Source organism: Phascolarctos cinereus, unplaced genomic scaffold, assembly GCF_003287225.1.
Source record: "Phascolarctos cinereus isolate Bilbo 61053 unplaced genomic scaffold, phaCin_HiC Scaffold_6;HRSCAF=336, whole genome shotgun sequence".
Taxonomy (NCBI): Eukaryota; Metazoa; Chordata; class Mammalia; order Diprotodontia; family Phascolarctidae; genus Phascolarctos; species Phascolarctos cinereus.
Genome location: NW_027556069.1, coordinates 605,540 through 613,853, shown reverse-complemented (window position 1 = coordinate 613,853; position 8,314 = coordinate 605,540). Strand labels below are relative to the sequence as shown.

General features: G+C 38.7%; 1 pseudogene; it reads left to right on the top strand.

The window, feature by feature from the left end:
* Positions 1-5,777: 5,777 nt before the first annotated feature.
* Positions 5,778-6,982, top strand: LOC110202237 (sorting nexin-4 pseudogene; annotated as a pseudogene).
* Positions 6,983-8,314: the final 1,332 nt, after the last annotated feature.

Sequence of the window (8,314 nt, the reverse complement as noted above, 5' to 3'; positions counted from 1 at the left end):
ACACACACATTTTCTGGTGAGTGTGCAGGATAGCCTTGTATTATTCAAATTACCATTCCTCTGTATTTGAAGATATTTTTCCTTATCACTAGCAGAACTTGCTTTTTAATTTAAGTGAATTTTTAAATTATTGACTACATATTTTAGAATTTGCAGCCTTAGGGTTTTTCTTTTTTTTCTGGAGGTGATACGTGAATTTTTTCAATTGGCATTTGATTTTCTGTGTCCAGAAGTTCTGGGTGATTCTCTTGTTTTACTTCTTGAATTATGATGTTCATGTTTTTGTCTTTTCCTGGTCTTCTGGGAAACTTGTGATCCTTACATTGTCTCTACACATCCTATCTTGGAGATTTGTAGATTTTGCTTGCATAGTCAGCATTTTTATAGTGTTATTGTTTCTTTGTTTTTCTTCTTGTACTAAATTTTCTTTCCCTTCTGTGTATTTGCATTCATGATTTATTTTATTATTTTTAATTAATTACCTAGCATGCTGCAGGCATGCCCATTCCTAGTCTCTCTACCCCTGATGTGTGGAAAAGCCTCTGGTCTGGTATTTGGAGTCAGCAAGCATGGCTCCCTGCCCATTTCCCTACTTGGCTCTCTTTCTTTCTGTGCCTGGGCTGAATCAGCATTGACTACTTTTTACAGGGTGGTTTGGGGAGTGGGAGGGGAGGGGGGGTAGGTAATGTGTAGAGGGTTATCTGGTCAGAGTCTCTGCAAATTTGAGGGTCCTAAACCTTGAATTAACCCAGGCAGAATGCAGCACACTTTCAGTGCCCTTGTCCTCTACCTTTTTTCTTCTCAAATAAGTGTAAAGAATCTATGTCTGCTTGTTGAAGGTGATAGGGTAGGGGAGAAGGTAAAGTCTCTGTAGCAGTAAGGGATCCCTATATGGACTCCTAATGGGAACCCCCAAGCCCATTCCTGTACCCCTACTGGGAATGTGGAGGATGACTGGGGAGGAGGGCTAAGGGAGTGTGTTAGGGACTACGACTGTTCTCTTCTTTCAATTCATCTGGATTCTATCTAACTTGAATTCTCTGTTTTGTTTGTTTGCTTTGTCCTGAATGGAGGGTTGAGAGGGATCAGGATTCTGCCAAAGTCTCTTCAGGAAGAGAAAATCTCAACAAGGGCTCTAGCAGGAGTCCATCAGACTTATGAGTCTTTGTTAAGAAAGTATTCAGTGTCCATGTAGGTAGTGTCAGGTGGTCTCAACCACGAGTTGCTATTGTCACTGATATATTTCTAAGGAATCCTGCTCCTCCTCATTCTAACTCCTTATCAGACCTATGTTATAACCCCTGAGCCATAAGAGATGGCCTTCTTCCCCACTTTACTCTGAACAACCAGGTGGGCACAGACCTAAGTCACTAGGTGTTGCAAAATAACAGGAGATCTGCACACATAACCATAAATGTGGGGAGAGAGAGAGAGAGAGAGAGAGAGAGAGAGAGAGAGAGAGAGAGTGTGTGTGTGTGTGTGTGTGTGTGTGTGTCAAGGCCAGAGAAAGATTAATAGAAAAGCTAACTGACATATTGGGTGACCTAAGGAATGGATGGTGAAGAGGAAATTTGAGATAGCAGATGTAGATCATACATATGTACATTCATACCTTTTACAATGAAAAGGTGGCAGTGACTGAGAGGAGAGGGAGAAACAGCTTTGTTCACAATGGAGTGCCACAGATAGAGGAAGATGGAGAACATGGTCTAATGGTAAGACCACTGGAATTGGAGTCAGAAGCACCAGATTGGAATCCTTGTTCAACTACTGAGTACAATAATTACAACAGTGGCCTCACCTACATCTGACTTTGAATACACCAGGATTAATGATTTTGACAAGCCTTGAGCACCTAGACAACCTGCATGCCTGATTTGACACTGGTAAAGTCTTAGTCAAACTCATGATATTTGTTTTATGATTTTCCTTCAAAATTAAAAATCACTATTTAAATGATCAGTCACTTCTCTTGTATTTATTTCCTCTAAAATTTGCTCTTATTGATGGGCAATAGGTACATTGCAGGCTGAAATCAGTTCAATACTGTCTCCGATGCTATTGGGTCTATTGGATCACTGCTTAGTCATGGTGGAGGAGCTTGCATAGCTCAATGAAACTATGAGTTATGCTGTGCAGGGTTACCCAAGATGGACAGTTCATCATGGAGAGTTCTGACAAAAGGTAATCCACTGGAGAAGGAAATGGCAAACCACCTCAGCATCTTCATCAAGAAAACACCATGGACAAAATTAAAATGATAAAAGATATGACACCTGAACATGATATTACTAGAAAGAGCATCAGTAGGGACAATAACAACTAGCTCCAAAAAGAATTAAGTGGAGTGGTTTGCCATTTCCTTCTCCAGCTTACTTTACAGATGAGGAAACTGAGGCAAACAGGGTTAAGTGACTTGTCCAGGGTCATACAGATAATAAGTGTCTGAGGCTGGATTTGAGGTTGGGTCCATCTGATTCCAAGCCCAGTGTTCTTCACTGTGCCACCTAACCGCACTGAGAAAAGCAGTACCGGGGTATAATCTCAAAAATGGCAGAATGACATCTGTTTGAGTAGAAAACAAACTATTCAACAGAAAACAGAGTAATAATACAGTAATACAATTCTATGCTCCAACCACTGATGCCAAAGAGGCCAAAGTTGATCCATTTTATGACAACCTACAACATCTTCTAGAAATAACACCAAAATAAGATGTCACATTTGTCAGGGAGGATTCAAATGCTAAAATAGGAAATCAGCAAATAATTGGAATAATAGGCAAGTTTGTTCTTGGAATACAAAATGAAAGAGGGCAAAGACTAATAAAGTTTTGTCAAGATAATTTGCTGGTCATAGCAAACTCTCTTTTCCAACAACCAAAAAGGTACAGATGGACATTATCAGATGGTCAATATAGAAATCAGAGTCAGTATATAATTTGCAATGGAAGGCGGAGAAGCTCTACACAGTCATTTAAAACAAGATCTGGCACTGATTGTGGCTTAGATCATGAGCTTCTTATTGCAAAATTTAGACTTAAATTGAAAAAAATAGGGAAAACCATAAGACCACATAGATATGACCCAAATAACATCTGTTATGAATATGAGCTGGGGGTGATGAATAGATTTAAGGGATTAGATCTGATAGACAGAGTACATAAAGAACTATGGACAGTGGTTTGCAGTGTTGTTCAGGTGGCAGCAACAACAACAACAACAACAAAACATTCCAAAGAAAAAGAAAAGCAAGAAAGCAAAATGGCTGCCTGATGAAGCTTTACAAATAGCTGAGGAAAGGAGGAAAGCCAAAGGTCAAGGAGAAAGGGAAAGATATGCCTAACTGAATGCTGAACTCCAGAAAATAGTAAAGAGATAAGAAGGTTTTCTTAAATGAACAGTGTAAAGAAATAGGAGAAAATAATAGAATGGGAAAGACAAGAGATCTCTTCAAGAAAATTAAGTGATATCAAGGGAAAGTTCCATACAAAAATGCTAAAGACTCAGCAAAAGTAGAAGAGATTAGGAAGAGGTGGCAATATACTTAAGAACTATACAAGAAAGATCTTAACATCACTAATAATCATGATGGTGTGGTTACTGATCTAGAGCCAGAGATCCTGGAGAAAGACATCAAGTAGACCCTAGGAAGCATTGCTAACAATGAGGCCAGTTGAGGTGATGGAATTCCAGCACAGCTATTTAAAACTCTAAAAGATGTTGCTGTTAAGGTGCTGTGTTCAATATGTCAGCAAATTTGGAAAACATAACAGTGGCCACTGGGTTGGCAAGGATCAGTTTGCATCCCAATCCTAAAGAAGGACAATGCCAAGGAATGTTCCAAATTACCAAACAATTGCATGCATTTCACACTCCAGCAAGGTTATCTTAAGATTCTGCAAGCTTGGCTTCAGTAATATGTGAACCAAGAGTTACCTGAGGAACAGGCTGGTTTTCAAAGAGGCAGAGGAGCTAGAGACCATATTGCCAACATTTGCTGGATTATGGAGAAAGCAAGGCAATTCCAGAAAAAAAAAAAACATCGATTCTGCTTCATTGACTACTGTAGTGTAGTGTAGCTTTTGACTGTGTGGATCACGACAAAATGTGGCAAGTCCTCAAAGAAATAGGAGTACCAGATCATCTTACTTGTCTCCTGAGGATCCCATATGTAGGCCAAGAAGCAACAGTTGGGACTGAATGTGTCACAACTGATTGGTTTCAGTTTGGAAAAGGAATACAACAAGGCTGTATATTGTCACCTTATTTATTTAACTTATATGCAGAGTGCATCATGTGAAATGCCAGGCTGAATGAATCAAAAGCCAGAATTAAGGTTCCTGGGAGAAACATCAATAATACCAGATGTGTAGATGATACCACTCTTATGGCAAAAAGTGAAGAATTAAGAAGCCTCTTAATGAGGGTGAAAGAGGAGAGTGTAAAAGCTGGCTTGAAGCTTAACATTAAAAACAACAACAACGCCAAGTAAGATCATGACAACTGGTCCCATTACTTCCTGGCAAATAGAATTAGAAGCAGTGTCAGATTTTATGTTGTTGGGCTCAAAGATCACTGCAGATGGCTACTGCAGTCATGAAATTGAAAGATGCTTGCTTCTTAGAAGGAAAGCTGTGACAAATCTGGACAGCAGACTAAAAAGCAGAGACATCAACTTGCTGACAAAAGTCCATATAGTCAAAGCTATGGTTTTTCCAGTAGCAATGTACGGCTGTGAGAGTCAGATGAACCTTTTATAGGGTTAAGAATGTAATGGGCAATTTTAATCGGGATGATTCAATCTGAACTCTTATTGACACTGAAGAAATTAATAAGTTACTTCACTCCTTAAATCCATCATTCCATTTGGTTTCATTCTGCCTCCCTTCCCACTGGATAAAAGTATGTTAAGTGTCACATATGCTGCAATCAAGTAAATCTGGGTTTTAAATGAGTTAAAGTGTAATACTATGGCTTGGACACACGATGGCAGACAAAAATGTGTAAAATATGAATCAGCCACAACAGGGTGCCTTCCCTATCAGATCTGATTGTTGACACTAGATGTCACCAAAAGACTGGGCTATATCTTTAAATGGACATTAACTGACCAAAAAGCATTTATAGACTAGGCACTACACCAGGTGCTGGGGATACAAAGGCAAAAATGAGAAAGCTCTTGTTCTCAAGGAGCTCATATCCTATTGCTAGAGACAACACACATTTATGTCTCAATATCAGCCAGGCAGTAAGTAACAGATTATTTGCCTACTATGTGCCAGGCACCGTGCTAGGTGCTGGGAATACAAGAAGAGGCAAAAGACGGTCCCTGCCCTCAAAGGACTCACAATCTAATGGGGGAGATAAGTAAACAAATACGTTTGTTTTCAAATAGAAAACAAAATAGGGTAAATAGGACACCTTTAAGAGAGAGAAGGCATTAGAATTAAAAGGGTTTGAAAAAGACTTCCTGTAGAAGGGGGATATTAGCTGGGAATTGAAGGAAGCCAGGAGAGGCAGGGTTGAGGAGGGAGAGCATTCCAGGCAGGGTGGACAGCCAGAGAAAACGCCCAGAGCTGAGAGATGGAGGGTCTTGTTCTTGGAACAGTAGTAAGGGCCGGGCCACTGGATCAAGTACTCAGCAGGGAAGGAGCTGCAAGAAGACTGGAAAGAAATGGAAGTGGGGTCGCCATGGAGCAGGGAGCAGGGGATGAGGAAGCTGCTGGGATCGGATGCGGGGCTGAGGGCCGCCTCGGAGGCTCCAGGGATGCCACGATGACAGGAGGTAGTTTTTGGTCGAAGAAAATTGAAATTACTGTTTCAGAAGCAGAAAAAAGGACTGGAAGAAATGCCATGAACGTGCAAGAAACTTACACAGTTTACCTCATTGAGACAAGATCAGTTGAATCTAGTGATGGCCAGAGTGTTCTTACAGACTCTGTTTGGAGATGGTATAGCAAATTTGAATTATTGAGAAACTATTTGCTAGCTTACTATCCACATATTGTTGTCCAATTAGTTTGGCATAAACTCTGCAAACAACATGGACCCTGATTTTGTGGAAAGATGAAGAATTGGTTTGGAAAACTTTCTCGGCTTCACATTCTGTCCTTTCTGAAGACAAAATTTTCTACTTGTTTTTAACACAGGAAAATAACTGGAAGGAGACAGTGAATGAAACAGGGTTCCAGCTAAAGGAGGTTTACTGATCTAAACACTATGATGATGAACTACAATCTGTCATCTCACACCTTCTTCGAGTCAGAGCCAGAGTGGCAGACCGACTCCATAGTGTCTATAAAGTTCATGGAAATTATGGCAGAGTTTTCAGTGAATGGAGTGCCATAGAAAAAGAAATGGGAGATGCACTACAGAGTGCAAGACATCATATGGATGTATATGCAGCTTCTATTGATGATATTTTAGAAGAAGAGGAGCATTGTGCAGATCAGCTGAAGGAATATCTTTTCTATGCAGAAGCATTAAGAGCGGTTTGTAGGAAACATGAACTAACGAAATGTGACTTGTAGATGGCTGCTCAGGATCTGGCATCCAAAAAGCAATAGTGCAAAGAGCTCGCATCAGGGACTGTGAGGACATTCTCCCTGAAAGGAATGACTAGTAAGCTGTTTGGTCAAGAAACTCCAGAGCAAAGAGAAGCCAGAATAAAAGTGCTAGAGGAACAAATAAATGAAGGACAAGAACAACTGAAGTCTAAAAATCTGGAAGGCAGAGAATTAGTGAAAGCTGCTTGGGTAGATATTGAATGCTTCAAAGAGCAAAAGAACCATGATTTAAAGGAGGCTCTCATAAACTATGCAGTTATGCAAATTAGTATGTGCAAAAAGGGAATTCAAGTTTGGACCAATGCTAAGGAATGCTTCAGCAAGATGTAATCCTGTAGAAATGAATTCCTCTTCAATTAAGTACCCCAGAACGGAAGCACAAGTACATAACTGAGACTTAAGTTGCTACCTGGTATACACAAAAATTTACAATTTAATCATTTGGGTAAATACAATGTTCTTTATGCTGATTGTAGTTGTTAGAATAGCACAAAAGGAGATATTTTAATGAAGATTAACATTGAAATTAAGACCTTACGGTGATCCTCCCAAAGTCATTTGGTATTGTTTGAGAGGATTCTGAACTAGTAAAAGTCCCATTGTTAGGTCATGTTTATATGTCCTTTCAGCCCATGCTCTCTCTATAAATGTGTAAAATTATTTCAAGAGTTTTTACTTAAGATTATATTCTTGAGGTTTACACAGAAAAGATGGCCAAGTGGAAACTCACCAGAGTTCTGTGGGGGTGATTTTTACTTGCCTTATAGTTGAGTTATTTGCTTTCACAAAAGCTCAGCAGAAACTTAGTGTGAAATCTAAGCTATTACACCCATACCTCCTCAGCACCCCTGTGAGAAATGTATGCATACACTAGAAAATGCCTTCAACTTTGTGCTTCGCCAGAATTTTGATATTGGACAAAAATTTTATACTGCCAACAAAGAAGACAATTCTTTAAATGAGTAGTAGAGTCCATTGTCTTGGATTAGTAGAAAGCCTTTTAATTGAATATGTGAAATATAATAAGGAAGTTTTCAAATCATTTTTTCAAACCTGAGTGATGAACCTATATTAACTTGATTTAGCTCTTGATACATGGTGTTTCAGGGTACAGATGTAACATTTCAGTGTATAAGATCTACATGTCAACAATATGTGTGGTATCTTCATTATTAACATCCTTCTTTTATACTGCTTGGCTGTAATTTTGTAAAGAAAAATGAATAAATTATATTGATTTTTTTTTTGTTTTCATGATACAGTATGTTCAAAAGCCAGGTATTTTTATTTTTTGCTAGCTTTGCAGAATCTTAAATGTGAACTTGCTGTTTCTAATTATATAAAATAACAATAATCCACTACTAGTCAGCATTTGACTTTTTTACATGTTGAAAATGTTGCAAAATATTGTGAAATTGCCAGACTTAATAAAAGAAAGAAGCATTGTGCTAATTTTCATATGAGATGCGTTAGTTCACCAAAATGATTCATAACTATTAATACCTCATTTTATTTATCTTGGAATATGTTCCTTAGATTTCATGCTCCTCCATCTTGTGGCCCTTTCCCCCACTCCTCCCCAGCTACTGATTTTTTTTTGTTTGTTTCAGTATTTCATTGTATATGCTTTTTTGGAACAAAATGTTTGTTTTAAAGATAAGGAGTCATATTGAAATGTGATTTAACGTTTTTTGTTTTATTATTCTTGGGTTTTATGAAAGGTAAAACTGGTACAAGGAAAGCTCA